The sequence below is a fragment of the Vicugna pacos genome, unplaced genomic scaffold (assembly GCF_048564905.1).
Source record: "Vicugna pacos unplaced genomic scaffold, VicPac4 scaffold_19, whole genome shotgun sequence".
In the NCBI taxonomy this organism is placed as follows: Eukaryota; Metazoa; Chordata; class Mammalia; order Artiodactyla; family Camelidae; genus Vicugna; species Vicugna pacos.
In genome coordinates this window covers 40,029,210-40,054,039 of record NW_027328740.1, presented here as the reverse complement: position 1 = coordinate 40,054,039, position 24,830 = coordinate 40,029,210, and the positions used below count along the sequence as shown (strand labels likewise).

The following is a 24,830-nucleotide window of genomic DNA, read 5'->3' as shown; positions in this document are numbered from 1 at the left end:
TGAATTTAGGCAACTTCATTCGCAAGATCTCACTACCACAAAGCTGGCCTCTCTAAACAATGGAGCATGCTTTCACAAGTAAAGCAAAATACTTCAAATAAAAAACTAAAAAAAAACATAATAAGGAAATTTTTTAAATAAGGAAGAACGATAAAGTTAAATGAGTCTTCATCTTCAATTTTTCAACAAGCATGTTCCAATGAAAATTTAAACTTATTAGCTGGCAATTTTAAATTTAAACTTGGCAGTTTAAATGACCAAAAACTTTTCTTCACTATTTTTTGTATGCTGCCAATATGATAAGTTTTTGTTTTTCAGGACTCAAAAGCATTATGAAAATCTAATTTTGTCTAAGTTTCAGCTTTCATCTCTGAATGTACAGTCTTTCACCAATATATGCTTTACCCCCATCTTCAGTTGTAAACAATGGGAACAATTCATAATGGGGATTATTAGAAGCTTATTACATTGTAAAGACAAATGTCACTTTCTATAGGTAGCTGAACCTCATTTTTTTCCATTTATAAAAAGAGGAGTTTGACCTGCTCCCTCCAGACTTTTTCAGTGCCAACATTCTGTAGATCTGTGATTCAATTTATTAAATCTATATTTGGAGACATTTTCAGATGCTCCTAGTAAAGGCATTTTTTTCCCAAGTGTTATTCATGCTCACAACATACTGTCCTGCTGCTGCTGACTGCAAGCACCAGCAGCTCTGAATTATCTCAGCTGATGGAAAGAAGCAATAATACAGATGACTCAGAAATCATCTTTTCATAGCTCTGAAATGTTGATACAAAGATATATAGTTTTATTTTTTTAATTTTGCAGCAGGAGTGGCAGCAATAAATTTACATTTCCAATTATGTAAAATGCCTTGCTCAAACACTGCTCAAACACTGATGGCACCTCAACAAATGTTTCCCTGCTTCTTCTACCCTTTTTCTGACTTTAGGATGACAGCCATGCTTCTTTGTGCACATCCCAACAGGAAGGGGGAGCAGTGACCGGGACTTAGTTCAAGACAAATGGGCACCTAGTCTGTGATGAAAAGGAGGCCACAATAATGAAGGCGCATGTGAAAAAATGGGAGTCAACTATAAAAATTTGTAGAAGGAAAGACAAATCCCTCTGTCTCTTCTGTCCAAAGGACCTGAGGGTGGGGAAGGGGATGAAAATGCTTTAGTAGCCCCTGCATTTCTATTTTCCACCACCCCAGTCACACAAACTTAAAATAATATTCTTAAATACGGAAAACTGCCATTTTCCTCAATCATCGGTAGGGTAATTTTTAGAAATCGTCATTCTGTTTTAAGACTCGTAACTTCAAATAGTAGACAAAAACAACATGAAATGTTAATTGAAAATGTGGCTTCAGGGGAAATCCCCTAAGCCCTTCTTCCCACCAGACTGTTACCCCTAGGCCCCAACTCTAGAGAAATTGCAGAATAACCACTGTTCCCTCCACCATTGTATCTGAGTCTCTACAATGCTCTGAGAATAAAGAGGAGAAAGACACAGTCCCTGATTCCGGGAGCTCCTAGGAGCACAGGACTCATTGTAAAGTGATGGCTGAGGAGGCGTGTTAAGAGGGCTTGGAGAACAGTCAGCAGAGAGTGCTCGGGGCAGAGAGCCGGAACTGTAGCCAAGGCTCTCCCAGAGAAGGGAACCACTGTGGTGAGCTCTGAGATGCCCTAGAATTGATCAGGTGAACCTATAATGTTAAGGCCATTTCTCCCTGGGGAGCTGCGCATGCAAAGGAGGGAGGCCAAAGAGAGCCAGGTCCCTTCCAGGAACTGCAAATAGTCTACAAGCGAGCACAGGGTGTGGGAGGCAGATGAGGCAACCAGGTGGAGAGATCACAGGTGCACATCACAAAGGACTCTGTGTGCCTCCAAGGTAGAGGAGACAAGCAAAGTGATCTAGAAAGAGACAAGATAGAGGCAGGGAGGCCTATTGGCAGGTTCATGTGAAGGCCTGCTGAGGCCCTGCCAGGAGGAGAGAGAAGAAAACATTTCAGCAGGTGGACGGATTGGCCACAGGTGTGATGGAAGGGCAGGAAGAGGTCAAAGATGCCGGCCAGCTTTCTGGCTTTGGCAGTGTCTAAATTATAGTGCCATTCCATGAAATAAGAAGGGTAGGAAGAGGGGCAAGTCATGAGAGGAGACAACTGATTCAGTTCTGGCTGGGTGCCTGTGGGCTCCAGGAGAGATGTGCAGTAGGCAAATAAGAGTCTAGAATTCGGGAGAAAGTTCTAGGCTGAGCCAAGTAGTTTTCTAGTTTCAAGAGGCTAATGTGTGTGAGTGGACAAGCTCACAAGAGGTGTATAGGGATAGCTTTCACCCTCCTGCATATGGGAAGCATCTGGGAGCCTTTAAAAAATAGTGCACCCCAGCTTGGAGTGGGGCCTTTGTACTCTTTATTGTTTATTAAATACTTTTTTCCTTTTTTGGGGGGATAGTTAGCTTTATTTATTTTAATGGAGGTACTGGGAATTGAACCCAGGACCTCTTGCATGCTAAGCACGGCTCTACCACTGAGCCGAACCGTCCCCACCTTTTTTTGTTTTTAGACAATAGCTCTACCGAGCAGTCATGGTTGAGAATCAACCTGTAGAGAGCAGAGATCCTTGGGGGTAGAGAACAAGGAGAAGCTGCCCAGAGCCCTGTAGACCCCACCAGGGGCAGCCGGAGACGCAGGGGGCCTCGGACGGGCTGCGAGGAACGTGAACTCAACACTCCCCAATGGCGAAGACGTCAAACATGTTTCAAGCTCCCACTTCCCAGCAGTGTTTGTTGTGACTTTACTAGATTTCCAGTAATACTGAGCGAGAATAGAAATTATCTGGACACAGGGATCAAATTCAAATCCTGAATATGACCAATCTTAGCTGCGTGATTACTGCTTAAAAGGTTACTCGTCTGCCACGTGTAAAATGGGGGACCTAGCACCGTGCTCGTGGGCTGCTGTGAGCGTAATGGAATGACATCTATAAAGGCCCTCCTGCCTCTCAGAGGTAATTGCTACTATTGTCCCCATTTGGGACACCAGGAAACAGAGGCACAGAAAGCTTCAAACATTTGCCCAAGATGAGGGTTGAGGTCAGGAATCAAGCCAATGACTTCTTGGATCCAGAGCCCAGGATCTTCTTACAAACAACACGGCACTGCCCAGGCTCCCTGCTCCAAAACCCGCCTCCCTTTGGCTCAGTTCCATGGCACCTGCGCTGCACAGATGTCCTCACTGCCTGCCTGCCCTCCCGGTGTCTGACCCCGGCACTCCTCCCTCTGTCCCACACAGCGCTTCCTTGGGCACACCATCGCTCACGAGGCCATTGCTGGGGCTACTCGGATGTTTACACGGAAACGCAGGTGGTAGCCCAGCTTTTTGCTATAGATGCTGCTGTCAGTGGAGGCAAAGAGCTCACAGTTGGTGGGGGAGGCCACTTGTGGTCTCCTCTTTGGCTGGAGAGCTGGATGAAATCCAGTTTCCCATTGCAACTTAGACATCCAGCATGAGAGATATGTAAGGCCATCTGGCCTCTCAACATAGAAATGATGCCCCCGCAGTCGTTCTTAACATTGTAATCTCCTGGCTCCACCAGGGAGCAGAGGCCATGGCCTGTTGTCCACCAAGTTTTGTTTCCTTGCACAACAGCTACAATGGGGTGAGTTAACACTGGACCAGAAAATCTACAAAGCCCTCATGTACAATTTCCTGACACTTGCAAGTCACCCAAATACCCCAGATCCTCCAAGTAAACAACTAGTAAGAGGAATTGAGCTGGCTTGTCTGTCAGACCCCTGATGGCAGGACTGATTTGGCCTCTCCTGCTCTCGGGATGATCCGTTCTCCTTCTGTGTGCCCTTCCCCGAGTGAAAGGGACTGTTCTTTGTTTATGGGCTAGGGAGTATTTATGGCTGTCTGACCAGAACCTTCAAAAGTAGAGCTCTTGGTGAGAGTGGAAGCATGGCACCCACGTCTCATGAGCTCAGCTACTCAACAGCCTCATCTAGCCAAGACTGTGGCCAACACCAGGGGTCCATGCTGTTGAGTGTTGGGTCTGGAGAGCAATGCCTTCGCCACTGAGAAGCTGCCCCACCACTTGTGACCTTGTCCCCATCGAGGGGGAGGTGACGCATCCATGGGATGAAAGCCGGGAGGGCACTAGGTGACTGTGGACCAAGCTGTGACTGGCTGGTCCTGCCCCCCATGTGACCCATGTTAGCCTCAAGTGCAGAAAATCCCCAAAGAGACCCCTGCTTGAATGAATGGGTCACCTATAAGCCAACTGTCCTCGGGCCGCCTAAGAAGCAACACAGTATACACAGTGAGACACCCACTCACTGAAGTCCCGAAGGCTCACAGCTCCCTAATGTGAGACCAGGTACCCCCAGCAAACAGAAGACCCTTACTTTATAATTCACTTGAGAATTCTACTACCAACACTGCCTTCCACCTTCCACTTATAAAGTTCTTTCCACTCTGTCCCCTGCTCTGCAATTGTGCAATCAGTCCAGAGCTCCTTCATGAGACAGGAGGGAAGGGGGCCGGGCACAGCCATTAAAAGATTGGCACAGTCATTAGCACCGAGACGGTGGAAAAGTCAACTCCCAGTAGATCTTGAGCTTCAATACACACTCACTGAAATACAGCAGGATGCTAAATGGCACTCCCACAGGTGCCAGGACAGGTTCAAGGCTGACCATAAAAGGTTAAAGGGTGAGTGGTGGCCCAATTTCTGGGAATCCCAACACCTTCCCTAAAGCGGTTGGAATATTCCTCCCACTTATTAGCATATGAAGATACTGAGGGCATAAAAACTAACAACCACACCTCGTGGCTGCTCTCTCTGCTGAGGGAGACAGTTCACACTATGTCTGTGGAGTGTGTATCTACTTTTAATTTAAACTGGAGCACCCAACCCCCACGCCTCATGGCTTTTCTCTTGCCTTCTGAAACAGCCCACTCTGTGTGTGGAGTATATATCTATCTGAATAAATCTACATTTACTGAACTGTGGCTCTCTCTTGGATTCGTTCCTGTGCAAACCAAGGACCCACACTTCACGAGGTGCATCCCAGGGACCCAAATAAGACCTGGGATACGTCCATTCTCTCCCCCACATTTTCCTGTATCATACATTCCTTCCCAAAGGATCTCACCTTGTGCACTCCAAAGTAGAAAGCACTCATGTGTCCTGACCTGGATCTGCTTCTGCGTTTATCATTTCTTATGTCCACTAGAACGTCACCTTCATGACGACAGGGATATGGTTCTGTTTACAAAGGAAACACCAGAACATCACTGATGCTGGAGAAGTATTAGCTGAATGAATGAGCTGTGGAAAATCCTGGGAATTCAACCTGGAACTCCTAGCCACTTGGGTCCCAGCTGACTCCAGTTGCTCCCTCCTACTCATGGCTGACCTCTTGCCACCACTCTCTGCTCTGCCATCACCTGAGCCTGGATGAGCTGAGATGAGCACACACCCCGGAGAGCACGGTGAATGGTTCATGTCATTGCAACACACTCGCCCTCTGACTGCCAGGGGTTACTTACGATGGACAAACTGAAGGCAGCACCATGAGCACTGCCCTACCCTACAACTCACTTGAAGCACCAGGACTGCACATAGGGGAAACGCTGGCCCTTTCCAACCTAAGGAGAGGGATTATAGGTGAGAAGAGGGTCTCTGTCAACTAACAGTCTCTTTACAAGCCCAGTCTTAGAAAAGCTCTTTAAAGACACTTTTGGTATCTTCCTTGTGTTTCTGTAATCCCTCTAGATTTTGTCATTTTAATCTATGCATCAGAAATACAGATGCTCTTGAAATCTCTATTGATTTTTCAATGAAGAAAATCCTCAATTTCCTTCTCTGCTAAGAAAATTACTGCACTTTATATTAAGAAAAGCAGCTTCCTTTCATGAGTTTGTATCTTCAAACACCTAATTTCACAAGAATCAGTGAAGCAGGACATGAAAATCTCGCTGTGCTTTATCTCCTACAGGTGGGCAGGAATGAAATGAATGAGTACTGATCTCATGAGACAGGAAGGCTGGGGCTGTCTTATTCCTGCTACAGATGGAAGGGTCCATATCTGTGAGGGGGAGGAAGGACCAAGGATGAGAAATCAACATTTTCTAACCCATTTCTCTTTTTTCAGAGTCCCAGACAAAACAGTGTGATTGTATCAACAAAACAAGGACATCTGCACCCTTTTGAAAGCACGCTACAACTTTACTACTACACACGGCACTCTGTCATTGACCTAAAGGCTGATGGCAGCCAAGAAATTTGCAGGGATCTTATTTTGTGCTCATCCCTTTTTGTCTTTGGAACCTCAGGAAGTTTGCCTCCTCTCCTTGAGTGTCATTTTCCTCATCCTTCAAATGGGAGTGTAACAGTCATTCATTTGCTCAGTGTCTATTTGACAACAGGAGATGCCTTATGAAAACAATAATAAAAAAAGGAAAACAGCAATTCTGATCTGTGCTGTCTTCCTCCTCCTCCCTGAACTTGAACTTACAGGCTAAAATGGCATCTTTCACTAAATCCCGAATTTATGGAGCAGTTCTGATAAGGAAGTCACAGGACTGCCCTGTAACCGAGAAATGACCCGGTGAAAAAGAATGAGTTGCCAGTAAATCCTCAAAACCCGTAAGGGTGCAAACCCTGGGAGCTACAGCCATGGGTGGGAGTTCCTTAGTTCCCCATTTCACGAAGCCGAGAACTTTGCAGGGCCCATGAAAGACACAGATAGCCCAGTACAACCACACCATGTTTTGGAGTACACCGGGGCCACATCGCTGCTAACCTGCACTTCTGTGTGTCCCAGAGCAAGAGCCCTGGGCGGGGGTGACTGTGTTTGAGGCTGGACAAGAACTTCGTGTTCTGTCTCTTTTGCTCTCTCTCTTCCTGCAATAAAACAACTGGTAGGACTTTGGTGGGGAGCACTGCACCCACATTCTCTGGCAAACCACACACCAGGCAGCTCTAGCTGATGTGAGAGAGGACTCTTTAATGAACACATATATACCAAAGTCAGGCAGAAGGCTGCCTGTGACCTTGGGAATCCAAACCAGCTTGTCCTGTTAATCAGGATATTACACATCTAAAGAAAGTGTGCACCAGATGAAGACGATGCCTTAGACAGCGTCGGTGGTTATGTCCAGCAGTGTCTAAGGACAAGTCATGCTCTGGTAGATGGGAGCATTTTGGTTGCTTTAAGAGTTTGCTGCTGAAGGGCTGGGACATTTCATTGGGCCTTGAAACTCCAGACCCCTTTACTCATAAAGGCAGACAAGTAAGGTGAGCCAGCTCAGCCTTTATTCCAACTTCCTAACCAAAAGGCTATGAGGTTGAAAATATATTTCTCAGACTCTTCTGCAACAAGGGTTCCAGATGTGGCTTTAAAAATGCCCATTAGAGATTGAGATTTGCAAATATTAACTACTATATATAAAAATAGCTTAAAAAACTAAATTTCTTCTATATAGCACAGGGAACAATATTTAATATCTTGTAATAAACTTTAGTAAAAAAATATGAGAAGGAATTCATACATATATATGTGAATATGGAGGACTGGAACATTGTGCTGTACATCAGAAATTGACACATTGTAACTGACTATACTTCAATTAAAATATATATATATATAATGCCCATCAGCAGCATCTGAGTGTCACTGAAAGCAGAAACCCAGATGAATGGAGGCAGAGGTGGTTGGAGGAGCTACGTTATTTTGCTGGGGTGGATGCAGTCGGCATGGCAGATATCTAGAAGGATTGCTCACAATAGCCACTCACTTACCTGCAAGTAAGTTAGGTTAACAGCTTTCTGAAATCCTCCCCACCCCTCCTGATGAGCCAGGTGTCTGGTGTTTTTCTGGAAATCACTAGGCGCAGCCTGGAACTCAAAGGTAAAAATTAAAAACTGCAGTCAGGCAGCGAAGAGACGGGGCAGGACGCGTTGGACAAAAGTATGTCAGAATCAACAAGGAATGGGGAGGGGATAGAACGTGTGCTGAGGATCCTGACTTCAGGGGGTGGATTGTCTATGTTGAGGACTCTGAGTCAGTATGAGTAGATGGATTGGTGTGGACTAAAATGGTGGCCATTGTTCAGATAAGTGTGTGATTTGAAGTATATTTATTTGAGGAGGGTTTTTTTTCCCCTTCAAAATTGATCATTTCTAGGGAGCAGAAGAATACTCTGCCACACAACATCTAAGTGCAAAAGAGATGCTATGGGATGATGGTGATATGAAAAATTTAAGTACTGCAGTTTCAAGCTTTCCTTAATGAGGTGCAGAGCAGTAGGTACTTAAAATAAGGTACTTATAATAAAGACATCATCATATGTACATATCCTTAAAGATACACATATGGTGCTATAAGTGGGTCTGAAATGTGTTCTGTATTCTAAAATCTGATGAAATAAAATCAGTAGCTTAATATGCCTGTCGGCTCTAAAAACATGATGTAGCTCATGATCACAGAAAGCAAGATCAGCAAGGAAATTTGAGATTTGTCTTTTCCAGTGTCAAAGTTAATATTTTTTTGCTTTACTTAAAAAGCATTTTTTTAATTAGGGCTGCCAGCATCCATTGGTATACGGTGTTCAGTAGATGTGTTCAGATGCTTTAGACAGTGAATCAGAGCAAAGACTGAGGTTTAGACAGTAGTTAAATGCCTCACCCGTGTGATCAGCATCCACAAACTGCTATACTGAAAATTCTTAAAAGTGAGAATTTCATCAAAGCAACGAAAAGTGAGGGGAAAAAATAGCCACAGACTAGTGGAAGTTTCATAACTTGTAAAAATGACAAAAGGCTATTCATGAGCATATTTTTAAATACCCCTACACTTTAATAAGAAAAACAACAATCTGACAACAGGTTGCACACTGCTCCCTGTAGGAGAAGCCATGCAGGTGGACTCTTATGTGAATGGGGCTGGAGCTATAGAATTAGTTAGTCTTGCAAGTAACTCAGTTAAACACAAATGCAAATGGGATACACTTCTAGAATATCTGAGGAAATATCTTGGAAAACTTACTCCTCTATGAAGCAATGACAATGGCAAAATTTGTCAAAATTAACCTCTGTAGAACTCTGGAAATTAAACCAAGACTTCCAGCAATCCAGGGAGTCTTTATTTGAGAAAAAAAAACAGCTAAATCTCCATAAAGATAGTGAGTTTTGTGGTATTGTAACTTGATCTACCCCATCCCTGTATCCACACCTAAATGGTGGCCTTTAAAAGCAATAGTCTCACAATCAAGGTAGGGGCAGAAGTGATTTAAAGTTACCCAAAAAATCCGCCCCCAGAGAGCTGTCACTATTTGACCTTTCACAAACTCATGCTGTGCAACAGCCTGTCCCCAGAGTGTTTGTGGAAAACAATCAGCAGTGAGTATTTAACATTACAACTGCCTGAGGCAATGGTACCAGTAGAGGCTAACTAGATGCTGACTAGGAAATTTAGAAGGCAAAATTGGGTAATGAGACGTTCTGGGGGTGAAGGTAGGGTTAAAAAGCTCCAAAAAATTCTGAGAATTGTAGAAGGCCGTACACATGTGTGGCACAGGGAAAGGAAAATCTGAGATAATCTTAAGCCTTCAACTCTGGCTGAACTTGAGGTTCTGCATAAGCAAGAACTAAAGGCTATGGAAGAGCTGCAGACTGCCTGCCGTTGCTGAGGGCATCCCTCAGCACGCAGACACACAGCCACCGGGCAACAGCTCAAATGATTGGCTCCAGGCATTGAAAGAAATCACTGTCCAATCATTATTATAGTGATGACAACTAGGCATTCTTCACACACACTGATCTCATGGCCATGCATGATAAAGGATACAGACTTTACAGAATTTGTTCAGGAAAGTAACTAAATAAATAGCTGCAGCAGCAATGACAATGGAAGCAACAATAAACCCTTGAGATGAGGAAAATCTGGCTTTCAGATCTGCCACAATGTAATATTTTAAATGTCCAGCTTTCAAAAGAAAATTACAAAATGTATGAAGAAACAGAATAGTTTGGCCATAACAGGGGAAAAAGTAGTCAATAGAAACTCCCTGAGGAAGCCCAGACACTGGACTTACTAGACAAAGACATAAATAAGCAATTACACATATGTTCAAAAAACTAACAGAAACCATGCCTAAAGAATTAAATTATGTGAACATCTCATTGTACAGAGAATATCAATAAATAAAATTTATATTTTAAAACCAACCAGAAATTCTAGAAATACAAATATAATGACTAAAATGTAAACTTCAATAAGAGGTTTCTCTGTAGATATGAACTTGTTGAAGAAAAAGTCAGTTAAATTAAAACTACTGAGATTATGCAGTCTGTGGATCAGAAAGAAAAAGGAATGAAAAAAAATGAACACTGTGTCAGAGATAGGTGGGACACCATCAACAATACCAATACACACATAATGGGAGCGCCAGAAGGTAGGAGAGAATAAAAGGGGCAGAAAGAATAAATAAAGAAATAATAGCTGAAAACTTCACAAATTTGATGAAAACATTAATTTGTACATCCCAGCAGCTCAACAAACTCCACGTGGTATAAACATAGAGACATCTAAAATAGGCACATCAGACTCAGTGTGTCAAAACAGAAGAACAAAGGATCTTGACAGCAGAAAGAGTAATGTGGCTCAACATATAGAAAGGCTCCTCAGTAAGACAGTTGATTTCTCATCAAAAACCATGGAGACTAGAAGGCAGTAGGACGGTATCGTCAAAGTGATAAAAGGAAAAGACTGTCACCAAGTATTTTATAGCCAGCAAAATGATTCTTTAAAAAAATTAAAGGAGAAATTAAGACACTGCTACAAAATCAAAATCTGAAAGAATCCATTGCTAACAGGCCTGCCCTACAAGAAATACTAAGGATAATCCAGCAGGTGTAAATGAAAGGACACTCACCTGAAAAATAAAGATCACTACTACATGAGTAAAAAAATAAAACAGTATAAATCGAGTATTACATGTAAATGCTTGGTTGTATTTGATGTAAAGGACAACTGCATAAAACAATACTTATGAAACTGTGTAGATGTGCTTATAAATGCATAAAGGTGTAATTTGTAAGACAGTGACAGCATGAGGAGGGGGAGGGAAAAGATTGATACCAAAGCAAAGTTTTGGTGCACTACTGAAATGAAGTTGGCATTCATGTGAACTAGATTGCTTTAAAACAAGATGTTAATTATAATCTTCTGGGCAATGGAGGAGAAGTAAGGAGGAGGAAGAGAAGGAGGAGGAGGAGGAAAAAAGATAAAATAAATAACAAATTAAAATGGAACACTTGAAAATGCCTACTTTAAACAAAAAAGTGTAGTAATAGAGGAATGGATAAAAAAAGACATATAGAAAGCAGATAGCAGATGTACCTTCAACCTGATAAGAAATTACATTAATGTAAATGAATTAAACATTCTAATCAAAATACTAAAGGCAGAAATAAATGGAATAGAGAATAGATGAACAACAGAGAATAATAAACAAAAAGAAAAGTTGCTTCTTTGAAAAGATCAACAAAATTGACAAATTTTTAGCTAGTATTAAAAAAAAGAGAGGATTCAAATTACTAAAATGAGAAATGAAAGGAAGGATGTCACTACTGCCCTTACAAAGATAACAAGTAATATAAGGGAATATTGTGGATAATTATATAGCCAATAAATGAGATAATTTAGATGAAATTGATAAATTCCTAGAAGGACATAAATGACTGAAGCTAATTCAAGGAGAAATAGAAAACTCAAATAATCCTACAGTAATTAGTGATGAAAATAGTAATCCAAAACATTCCTACAAGGAAATGCTAGGCCCGTATGGCTTTGCTGGTGAATTCCATCAACTACTTAAAGAAAAAACAAACAAAAAAAAGAAAACAATGCTTCACAATCTCATCTAAAAATAAAGAGTTGGGAACACTTCCCAATTTATTCAATGAGACTAGTACACACTGATACCAAAACCAGACAAAGGCATCACAAGAAAACTAAAGACTATCTCTTATGAATATAAATGCAAAAATCCTCAACAGAATACAAGCAAATCCAATCCAGTAACATATAAAATAGACCACAATTAAGTGGGATATATCCAGGTATGCAAAGGGAGTTCAACATACAAAAGTCAATTCATGTAATATGCCATATTAATAGAAAAAATGTATAAAAACTAGAAATAGAAGAGAACTTCCTCAATTTGACAGAGAACAACTATGAAAAACCTGGAGCAAAGATCATACATAATGTTGAAAGACTGAAATATTTCCTCACACAATCAACATTGTACTAGAGGTTCAAGTCAAAGCAAACAAAGAAAATAAAGCATCTAGATTAGAAAGAAAGAAATAAAACTGTTTTGATTCCAGATGACATGATATTATATATTAAAATCACAAGGAATTGACAAAGGAAAATAAAGAGAGTAAAGAAAAAAATTCCTATTATATTTAATAACCCAGTCTGACCAAAATTGTAAGACACAAATCAATATATAAAAAAGTAATTATATTTCTATACAACAGCAGAGAATAATGTAAAAATAAAATGAAGGAAACATTTTCATTTACAATAGCATCAAAAAAAATAAAATACTTAGGAATATTAAGAAAAATATGTGGAATACTGAGAAAAATGTCTGAAACATGTATATAGAAAACTAAAATACTACTGATAGAAGTTAAAAATGACCTAAAATAAATGGAAAGCTCTTCTGTGTTCATGGATCAGAAGCCTTATTATTGTTAGGATGGCCATTGTCCTCAAAATGACCTATAGATGCAATGCAACTCTGGCTTTTTGGCAGAAATGAACAAGCTGATCGTAAAACTAATATGGAAATGCAAGATACCCAGAATAGTCAAAACAATCTTGAAAAAGAACAAAGATTTCAAGTTTCCAAATTCAAAACTCACTAACAAAACTAACCCACACAGTGTGGTACTTGCATATAGGACAGACAAATAGATTGAGAGAAAAGAACTGAGAGTCCATAAACAATCTCTTACACGTAGCCAAATAATTTTTGACAAAGGTGCCATGACAATCCAATGGGGAAAAAATAATCTTTAGAAAAATGATGCTGGAACGCCTGCACATACACCTGGAAAGAAAGAAAACTGAACTTTTATCTTAACACCATTTATGAAAGTTAACTGAAAATAAATCACAGACCTGAAAATATAAAACTTTTAGAAAATGAACAATGAGAAAATCTTCAGGACTTTGGATTACAAATACTTGTAATATATGACACCAAAAGCACAAACAACAAAAGAAAAAAATCAAGTAAACTGGACTTCAGTAAAATTAAAAACTTCTGTGCTTCAAAGGGCTTCATCAAGAAAGTAAGAAGACAATCCACAGGATGGATGAAATTATTTCCAATATTTTCCCTGATAAGGGACTTTTATCCAGAATAGACAAAGAAGACTTAAAACGTGACAATACAAAGACAAATACAATTAAAATGGGCAAAGAATTTAAATAGATGTTTCTCCAAAAAAACATACGAATGGGAAATAAGCACATAAAAAGATGTTCAACATCAGTAGGCATTAGGGAAACAGAATCAAAAGCACAATGACATGCCACTTCATACCAACAAGGATGACAAATATATATGATATAGGATATATAAATATGTATCTATAAACCCAGTAATAAAGTGTTGATTAGGATGTGGAGAAACTGGACTCCTCATACATTACTACTGGAAATATAAAATGGTGCAGTCACTATAAAAACTACTTTAGCAATTCCTCAAAATTTTAAAAGTAGAATAAATCCCAGCAATTCCATTTTCTGATATATCCTCAAGAGAACTGAAAATATGTGTTCACACAAAAACTTGTCCATGAGCATTTACAGCAGAATTATTCATCATCAACTGATGGATGGATAAGCAATGTGGAGTATTTATAACAATGGCATATTATTTGAACACAAAAAGGAATTTGGGTACTGATATATGCTACACCATGGATGAGTCTAGACTACGTCACACTAAATGAAAGATGACAATCAAATAAGGCAGCATACTGTACGGTTCTACTTATATGAAATGCCCAGAACAGGCAAATCCATAGAGGCAGAAAGTAGAGTGGTAGCTGCTGGGGGCTAAGGGAAAAGGAAGGTTAGGGACTGACTTACTAAAGGGTACCAGTTCCTTTTGGGAGTGATGTCTACAAAGCCCTGAAATGTACTTAAAACACTAATGCACACTTTCAAATGCTGCATTTTATGGTATGTGAATTATACCTACATAAAGCTGTTATTCTTGAAGCTGAGCCCACCTATGGAGCAACTGGCACAGCACTGACTGTGGCTTCTGGAGGGGGAGTAACCCACCTGCCCACCACGAAGGAGAGCAGCACCTGACCCAGTGTTGGAGGTGCACGATATTCTTGCTGACGGACACTGTGAGTAGCACAGACGAGGGGGCCAAGAGAGCAAGCTGATTTCGTGAAACAGGGCGAAGACACAAAGACCTCTCAATAAAACCATTAAGAGTGCACAGTCTCTAGGAGAATGCATCTTTGTTTTTTAAATCTTTTTATACCTGTTTTATTTTCTGTTACCTTTTTAATCCTTAGTTTTTAAATAGTTCTATACATTTACAGTTCTCATTTCATTTTTAATTCTCTTGGTTTTGATCTGTTATTGATTATTCACAGGTTTTAAATATTGTGTTTTGATATTTTTCTTCATTTTATTAAGGCTTTAAAAAGACATCTCAACTCGACTGCTATTCTGCTTCTACTTGCTCTTCTATTGTTGATTATACACTGTTTTCAAACCTTCTTTTCCTCCATTTTTTTAAAATTCTCTCTCTCTCTCGTTTTTAAGTTTTATTTCCACATAGGCTTTAGATAGATAAATAAATAAACTCCTTTAAGGACCACAATAGATAACTGATACTCCTTAAGCCACAGTGCCAGAGAGATATGAGCAGTATGAAAAAGCAGAAGTATTCCCAATTAAAAGAGCAAGAGAAATCCCCTGAAAGAATGATCAATGAAATAGACATTGATGGCCTACTAGATCAAGATTTCAAAAAAGAAGTGATCAAATTACTGAAGGAACTAAAAGAGATAGTGTTTAGAGACATAAAATATGTCAAAAACAAAATAGTAGCTATAAAGAAGAGCCAATTAGAATTGGTAAATTAATTGGCTGAAATGAGATCTGACCTAAAGGCTGTAAAAATCAGGCTAGATAATGCAGAGGAACGAATAAGTGACCTAGAACACAGGACAACAGAAAGCACCCAATCAGAACAGCTGAGAGAAAAACAAATATATAACAATGAAAGCAATATAAGGAACCTATCTGATAATATAAAGCATGCCAATCTATGCATAATAGGGGTTCCAGAAGGGGAAGAAAGAACAAAGGGGATGGAAAAGGTATTTAAAGAAATCATGACTGAAAACTTCCCAAACCTAAAGAAGGATTCAGACACCCAAGCACAGGAGGCTCAGAGGTTCCCAAACAGGAAGAGCCTAAAGAGACCCACACCAAGACATATCATAATCAAGATGGCCAGACTGAAGGATAAAGAAATGATCCTAAAGGCAGCAAGAGAAAAACAAAGAGTGAGTTACAACAGAAGGCTCTCAGCTGATTTCTCTACAGAAAAACTATAGGCCAGAAGGAAGTGGCAAGATACATTCAAAGTTCTTAATGAAAAAAAGGATGCAGCCTAGGATACTTTCTCCAGCAAGGCTATCCTTTAGAATAGAAGGAGAGATAAAGAATTTCACAGAGAAGCAAAAACTAAAAGACTTTAGCAACACTAAACCCATGCAAAAAAATATTGAAAGGTCTACTCTAAATAGAAAAGAAGCAGGATGCTACAGGAATGAGAACTCATAACTGGAAAGGTGATAACTACCATGAATTACAAATAGAATAAACATGAAACTGTAAAAGAAGATATCTAAATCATTGAGTGGGAGAGGGAAGCAAGAAAATATAGAGTATTTTTTCTTCCTTCTTCTTTTTTTTTAAATATTGTATTCTCCATAGGATGGGTTTGAGATTACATTTCTATCTGTTTAGTACACACAGTTACAGTAATTGGTTAACAAACTTACAAAAAAGTGTAACCACAAGCCAAAAACTTACAAGTGAGTCACAAAAACTAAATACAATCCAAGATGATACAAAACAAAGTTACCATACCACAAAAGGAAGAAGAAAGGAACAAAGAAGAAATACCAAATCAACTGCAAAAATAAGTTCAAAATAGCAATAAACACTCATCTATCATTAATTATTGTAAATGATGGACTAAATCCTCCAGTCAAAAGACAGAGTGGCAGACTGGATAATAAAGCAAGAACCTTCAATACACTGCATACAAGAGACACACTTTAGGGAGAAGGACACATATAGATTGAGAGTGAATGGACGGAAAAGGATATTCCATGCAACTGGAAATGCCAAAAAAGCAGATGTAACAGTACTGATTTGAGACAAAATAGACTTTAAACAAGGGCCATAAAGAAAGATAAATAAAGACATTTTATAATGATTAAGGGAGCAATACAAGATGAGGATATTACAATCATTAGTATATATGCACCCAACATGAGCACCTAAGTACATAAAACAACTACTAACAAAGATAAAGGGGGAAATTGATGGGAATACAATCATTGTCAGAAATTTTAACACCACATTAACATCACTAGACAGATCTTCCAGACAGAAAATAAAGAAGGCAACAGAGAAATTAAATGATACAATAGAAAAATTAGATTTAGTGGATATTTTCAGAGCATTACAACACCCTAAAATAGGATATATATTCTTTTTAAGTGCGTGTGGAACATTTTCTAGGATTGATCATGTACTTGGTCACAAAATAAGCCTCAACAATTTTAAGAACATAGAAATTATCTCAAGCAACTTTACTGACAACAATGCCATTGAAACTAGAAATCAACTAAGGAGAAACAAAAGAGAAAAAAAGGAAAGCATAGAGATTAAACAACGTGCTATTAAAAAACCAATGGGTCAATGATGAAATCAAAGCTGAAATTAAAGAATACCTTGAGACAAATGAAAATGAAAGCACAACCACACAAAACTTTTGGGACGCAGCAAAAGCAGTGCTAAGAGGAAAGTTTAGGGCGATACAGGCCTTCCTCAAATAAGAACAATATCAAATATACAATCTAACCCACCAGTTAAAAGAACTAGAAACAGAAGAGCAAAAACACCCAAAAGTCAGCAGAAGGAAGGAAACATTAAAGATCAGGGAGGAAATAAAAAAAATAGAGATTAAAAAAATAAAAAAATATTCAAACCAAAAGCTAGTTTTTTGAAAGAGTAAATTAAATCGACAAACTTCTGGCCAAACTCACAAAGAAGAAAAAAGAGAGAACACAAATTTGCAAAATAAGAAAGGAAAATGGAGAAATTACATCAAATAACATAGAAATACTGAATATCATATGAGAATATCATGAAAAACTACATGGAAAAAAAATGGATAACCTAGAGGAGATGGACAAGTTTCTGGAAACATACAGACCACCAAGTCTGAATCAAGAAGAAACTGACCACTTGAACAAACTGATCACTAGGAATGAAATCGAATAAACAATAAAAAAAAATTCCCTACAAATAAAAGTCCAGTAGTGGACAGCTTCACCGGGGAATTTTAACACACACACAAAAAAGAACTCATACCAGTCCTTTCCAAACTCTTCCAGAAGATTGAAAAGAAGGAATATTCCCAGACACTTTCTATGCAGCCACCATCACCCTGATACAAAAACCAGGCAAAGACACCACCAAAACAGAGAATTACAGACCAATATCACTGATGAACACAGATGCAAAAGGTCCTTACCAAAATACTAGCAAATAGAATCCAACAGAACATAAAAAAGATTATACATCATGCTCAAATGGGGTTCATCTCAGGGAAACAAGGGTGGTTCAACATATGCAAATCAATCAATGTAATACTTCACATCAACAAGAGAAAGGACAAAAACCACATGATCATCTCAATAGATGCATAAAAGTTTTTGATAAAGTTCAACACCCATTTATGATAAAAATTCTCACAAAAGTGGGTATTGAGGGAGCATATCTCAACATCATAAAAGATATATATGACAAGCCTACAGCCAGCATAGCACTAAACGGTGAAAAACTCAAAGGCTTCTCACTAAAATCTGGGACAAGAAAAGGATGCCCACTATCACCACTCCTACTCAACATAGCCTTGGAAGTCCTGGCCACAGCAATCAGGCAAGTAAGAGAAGTAAAAGTGGTCTAAATTGGAAAAGAAGTGGTAAAAGTGTCACTATATGCAGATGACATGATATTATATATAGAGAACCCTAAAAGTTCCACACAAAAACTACTAGAGCTGATCGAAGAATTTAGCAAGGAAGCAGGTTACAAGATTAATGTTCAAAAATCAGTTGCATTTCTTTTCACAAATGATGAATCAACAGAAAAAGAAAGTAAAGAAACAATCCCCTTTAAAATAGCACCCAAAGTAATAAAATAAGTAGGAATAAATCTAACCACAGACGTGAGAGAATTATACACAGAAAACTATAAACCACTGGTGAAGGAAATTAAAGAAGACTTTAAAAAATGGAAAGGTATCCCATGCTCTTGGATTGCAAGAATCAATACTGTTAAAATGGTCACACACCCCAAGGCAATCTACAGATTTAATGCAATCCCTATGCAATTACCCTGGACATATTTCATAGAACTAGAACAAATCACAATAAAATTTATATGGAACCATCAAAGACATAGAATTTCCAGGGCATTACTGAAGAAAAATAAAGAGGCTGGAGGAATAACTCTCCCAGCCGTCAGACAATACTGTAGAGTTAGTCATCAAGACAGCGTGGTATTGGTACCAAAACAGACATATGGACCAATGGAACAGAATAGAGAGCCCAGAAATGAACCCACAAACTTTTGGTCAACTAATCTTCGACAAAGGAGGCAAGAATATACAATGGAATAAAGACGGTCTCTTCAGCAAGATAAACATAAGACAAGATACAATAAACATCCTAGAAGAAAATACAGGCAAAATATCTGACATACATCTCAGAAATGTTCCCTTAGGGCAGTCTACCCAAGCAATAGAAATAAAAGCAAGAATAAACAAATGGGACTTAAGAAACTTACAAGCTTCTGTACAGCAAAGGACACCATAAGTAAAAAAAAAGACAACCTACAGAATGGGAGAACATTTTTGCAAATGAAACTGACAAAGGCTTGATCTCCAGAATATATAAGCAGCTCATATGACTTCATAAGAAACAACCAAATAACCCAATCCAAACATGGGCAGAAGACCTAAACAAGCAATTATCCCATGAAGACATACAAATGATCAATGGGCACATGAAAAAATGCTCAATATCACTAATTATTAGAGATGCACAAATCAAAAGTACAATGAGGTATCACCTCAAAGCAGTCAGAATGGCCATCATTCAAAAATCCACAAATGACAAATGCTAGAGAGGTTGTGGATAAACGGGAACCTCCTACACTTCTGGTGGGAATGCAGTTTGGTGCAGCCACTGTGAAAAACAGTATTGAGTTTCCTCAAAACACTACGAATAGACTTGCCATGTGACTCAGGAATCCCACTCCTGGGCATATATCCTGAAGGAACCCTACTTCAAGATGACACCTGCACCCCAATGTTCATAGCAGCAGTATTTACAATAGCCAAGACATGGAGACAGCCTAAATGTCCATCAGCGGATGACTGGCTAAAGAAGTGGTATATTTATAAAATGGAATACTACTCGGCCATAAATACTGACAATATAGGCCATTTGTAGCAAAATGGATGCTCCTGGAGAATGTCATTCTAAGTTAAGTAAGCACGGTAACAAGGAATAAAGAGAAATTACCTCCAGGTACAGTTATGTTGATTAAAATATCCATACAGAAAGCAAGTCACCCCCACGACTGCTGCCAGGAGGAGCATCTGAGTGTAATAGCCCAGCCAAGCAAAGAAGATTCAGACCTTCTTCCCATAGAATTTCCTGCAGAAAGACAGAAGGAAGTTTCAGAAGACACATATAATCACTCTGTAGCTTCATCCTCATGTTAATTTCTTTTTTCTTTGTTTTTTGGGGGGTCATAATTAGGTTTATTTCTTTATTTTTTAAATGGACACATTGGGGATTGAACCCAGGACTTCATGCATGATAGGCCTGCAGTCTACCACTGAGCTATACCCTCCCTCCATCATATTAATTTCTGATTCTAAATCAAGGTGGCTTTACGTTTAAACCTCTGACAATTCACACTTAAAACATATGCCTTTTTATAGCAGCCCCGAAATTCTACCGTGAAATAAGAAATGTTTTACATATCATAGAAGTACTGATCACTGGTTCACCTGCTGATGAGAGATAAATGAGAAATGAGCAATGGAGGGGACGAGGCCGACTCCAGAGCAGTTGCAGGGGATCATCACCACTCACTGGACAGTCTGGCACATTCAACAAATCCCCCCAAAGATCATTCTTAACAGGCTTCACACAGTGGACACCAACAACTGGCTCAGTCATCTGCTCCTGCCTTATCTCGGGAACTTCCCTGGAGCAAATGAATCGTAAACCACAGATAATAAGGAAATGGCTGATAATAATAACAACTGGGAGTGCAATGTCTGTCTGACAAAATATTTATAAAACTCATTGTGGGAATGGGAGAGGGCAGGAGGGATGTGACTGAGGAAGGTACTGCCCTGTATTCTTTGTATCTAGCACGACTGTTGTTCCTAGGTTTTAAAAACCCTTCAATGTTTCTCAGTTAATCTGGAGTAGATGGAACAGGCCAGGGAGGCAAGATTAGAAGAAAGGAGGCAGAGCATGAAGCGGTGCCAGGCTGGTCCTGACAGGGAGACGGAGACAGACACAGACAGGCAGACACAGAGGGTTTAGGGTTGAGGCGGAACAATGAGACGGCGGCTCAGGTGTGTCTTGCTTTTGCTGATAATTCCCTCAACTGGCTCACTGCTGACTAGGCAGTGCTGGGTAAAACCTGTGGATTCCCTCAGCTCTGAGTTCTCTCTGAGGCTTCCGGCTCAGGCTGGAGCTTCCCGCTAGGGGGGACTCAGCTCAGAGGAAAGCCTGTAGTCCTGGGAAACTTCACGCAGGAACCCCCTTGGGCTGGACCAGCGCTCACAGGGCTGCTGTGAGACCAGCTCCATCATCAGAGACCTGGGCTTGGACCATCCCATGGGGAAAAGGGCTGAGCCCAATGCCAAATCAGATAGGAGTGACAAAGTGTGTTCATTCTCATGTGACTGGGCTTTGTGGCCTGGCTCACAGATGGCAGGCTCAGGATGGTATCTGGCAGAGAAAACCCTGGCAATGGGTTTGAGGTGTATTGGACTCTTTCTTGTTAAGCTTTTTGTAATAAATACTTATCAACTATCCGTCCTGAAAATGCCACATTCAAAACTGAAAGAATGTTAGAAGTTGCCTGCTCCAACTGGCCAATGGTAAACACACCCTGCTACAGTTAGAGAGCTGGTCAGGCAGCCTCTGCCTGGATATTTACAGTGACGGAGTGTTCATTACTTCCAAAGGTTACATGTCGGCAAGAAGGTCAGAAAGAATTTTTGAACCTTAAACAGATGCCTGCATCCTAGTCCTTGCTGAAATGCTAGGAATAATGAGGATCCCTTCAAATGTAGTTTTGTCTAATTGTTATCTCTCTCTGTCAAAAACACCCCAATTCTTAACATCAATTTTTCAAAATTCAGCTTTGATTTCCTTTTATCAAATTTATACCACACATTCATTAAATAGTCAAACCGTTCTCGAAAACCGATTGTAAAAAGGAGCAGTTCCCAACAAACGCCCCATTTCCTGGCCAGAAGCAACCACGTTCAGCTCCTACTGCTGACTTTTAGAATAATTACTCCCTATCTCTGACTAATATCCTTGTAACACAGCCTACAGACTTTTTCATCTTTATGTATCACCTATTTAACTTTCTATTTTGGAAAATGAGGATTCAGCTCTCTTTCAAACACCATCTCATCTACACACCCAAACCTTCATTCTTCCAAACTTTTGATACAATTACATTATAATTTTGATCAGCTCAGTATCCTTGCTTTACATTATTAGGACTCTGTACAGACTGTTCACAGGTGTAGCAAGTTGTCTGCTAGCCTTACTTTTTCCTTCCCTACTTTGTTTTCCCTGGAGTTAATAATTGTCTTGGTGGTTCATAGCTTAGATTTCTGTGCACATAACAATTCAACCCCAGACCTTCTCCTAATGAATAACTTTCTCAATACTTTCCAATACATTGTCTTCAAATTTCATCTCCTTGAATAAATCTCTTCAGATCTCCTTCAACCTGGATTAAAGACATGCTAGTCTTGTCACAGAGATCAAGGGGTCACTAGTGGGAAGCAACAAAGGGAACACATGGACCAGGAGCAGGGAACAGATCAACATATTTTCCTTAGTAAAACATACTTAAACTAGTGGGAAAATTGTTTTCTTTACAAACACAAACACACACACAAACCCCAAAAGCCCATAAAGAATGATTAAAGAGCCATCAAACCCATTGCCCTGCAGTCAAATTCTGTGTAACATAAAACAAAAATAACAGAAGGAAAATATCATATAAACATTAATCTCAAGGGGGATGGGGTACACTCAGTGCCAGAGTGTGTGCTCAGCATGCAGAAGGTCCTAGATTCAATCTTCAGTACCTCCATTAGAAAAAGAAAATTAAAAGAAAAGAAAAATGTATCAACTTTAAATATTTACATATGTACAAACATCCTCTTAAAACTGTGTTCTACACGATACACTGGTTAATGAGAAAGTGCCTCTTCATGTCTGTGATCCTGCTGATAATTGAGGGAGAAAATAAGAGTATGACCACATGAAATAAAATCCCTTATGAAATAATGATCCCGGGTGACAATCATTATTGACTGCTGTCACCAAAAAAGAGTTAACTGGACAATATGTACCTTATGACAGGAGTACAAAACTTCACAGAACAAGTATTCTTGCACAAAGTTGAACCTCAATCAGATCAAGATTTTAGGGGAGGATCAAATCACTTAGCTAAAGCCAATACATAGGATGTAGAAACAAGTCTAACACCACAGGGGAGAATGAAATCAGACAAACAGGAAATAGAGGAACCCCTCAGAAATTTCAAGGAAAATGAGAAACAGGAAAATTATAGATTAGAACCCACTTGAGAGATATGCTAGCTGCAATGTCTGAACCTATTCTGGATCCTGACTTCAACCCCAAAACTACTTAAAAGTGTATTTTTGTGACAATCAGGGAATTATTTTGTAACCCTTAAAAAAAAAGGAATATTCCAATTGTATTAGAAAGAGACCATGTCATATCACTAATGAAAGGTTAAGCTATGTAGGATTGTCTTCAAAATGATCCCATAGTGGGGGAAGGGAGGAGGTGGAGATGAAAGGTGCAACAACAGTGACTCTGAGTTTATAATTCTGGAGCTGGGTGACTGATACAGGCAGGCTGGCTGTGCTGTTCTCTCTACTTCTGTACATGTTTGAATCTTTCCAAAAAATGTGAAACAAACACAAAGACTTCCGTGTTATAAAACCTTCATTTTGAAAGTTAAGAGGTTTGCCAAAGTAGGTGCACCTGCATGGGGCACTGAGATGAGAAAGAACAGGCACCTGGCTCCAGGCCGACCTGGGGCTAACTTGACCCTCCTCTTCTCCTCACCATCCACAGCCAGCCCATAACTGCATCCTGTCAGCTCCACTCCCCAAACGCATTCCTCCCTGGCTCCCACCATCTCTCATCTGGCCCACTCCAAGTGCCTCCTACCCGGCCTCCCTGCTTCCTGGATCCCTGCAATTCATTCTCCACATTATCTTTGAAAAATTGTGAGTGAGAGAAAATTACTTTAGTGCTTAAACTATCATGACTGCTTCTCACTGCACTTAGAGTCTACACTCCTTTCCATGTTCCTGAAGCCCTTCTAAACCTTGCGTCTCAGCACTCTCACCAGCGCTGGCTCCAGTATCTCCTCAAACCTGCTGAGTACATTTGTGCCTCGGGGCCAATGGACAAGCTGCCTCTATTCCTGGGGTGAATTTTCCCAGATCCTCAAAGTCCAGCCTCCTTATCGCCATCTCAGCTCACATGTAACCTACTCAAAGATAGCTTTCTTGACTCACTTCCCCCCAAGCCTCCCATCTCAAAACTGTGTTAATTCCTTCTTTTCAATCTTACATTTTTTCCTTATTCGCCCGATTATTTTTGTTTGCTCGGTTCTCCTTGGCCTCCCTCCCCCCAGTAGCCTTGTCCAAACAGCATAATCTCCCGGGGAGCAGCCGGCACTGCTGCTCTGAGAAGACATGCTGAGCGCGACATTACAGTCACGTGGTGTAGTGAACCGGTGTCAAACATCAGATACAGCAAAGCAGTGAGAATTTCTCTCTTATTTTATAATTTAAGTGAAATCGAACATTTACTACTATTTAATGAAGAATTTGGTAGGTCTTTGATCCCAGTTCCTGAACAACCCCTAAAGGCTTTAAATTTTCCAAGTAGGAGTGCCTTTGCAATTCATGGTGGACCCTTGGATGGCTTGTGTCCATGAGACGACTCAGGATGGGGACTGGCCTGTCAGAGACACCAACCATGTGATTAGAGGAGTGGGGCTTTGAGCTTTGTGACAAGTGAGTGGCCACCAGGAGATGAAGGGGCTCAGCGTTTTGGGCTAAGGAAAGTTTTGACT

At 40.0% G+C, this 24,830-nt stretch overlaps 1 protein-coding gene across 7 annotated transcripts in view; it reads right to left on the bottom strand.

The window, feature by feature from the left end:
• Positions 1-24,830, bottom strand: part of LOC140693432 (uncharacterized) — a 60,878-nt gene that overhangs the window by 20,075 nt on the left and 15,973 nt on the right. For 2 of the 7 annotated variants that reach the window (XR_012069202.1, XR_012069204.1), the window contains exons 3-4: positions 19,961-20,095; positions 5,166-5,278 (exon numbers count right to left, since the gene is read on the bottom strand). The exons of 2 other annotated variants lie outside the window; for them this stretch is intronic. The gene's annotated coding sequence lies outside the window, so the exon portion shown is untranslated. Of the gene's footprint in view, positions 1-5,165; positions 5,279-12,890; positions 13,144-19,960; positions 20,096-24,830 lie in introns of those variants that run through there. 3 more of the 7 variants (XR_012069200.1, XR_012069201.1, XR_012069209.1) reach the window with 2 other exon arrangements.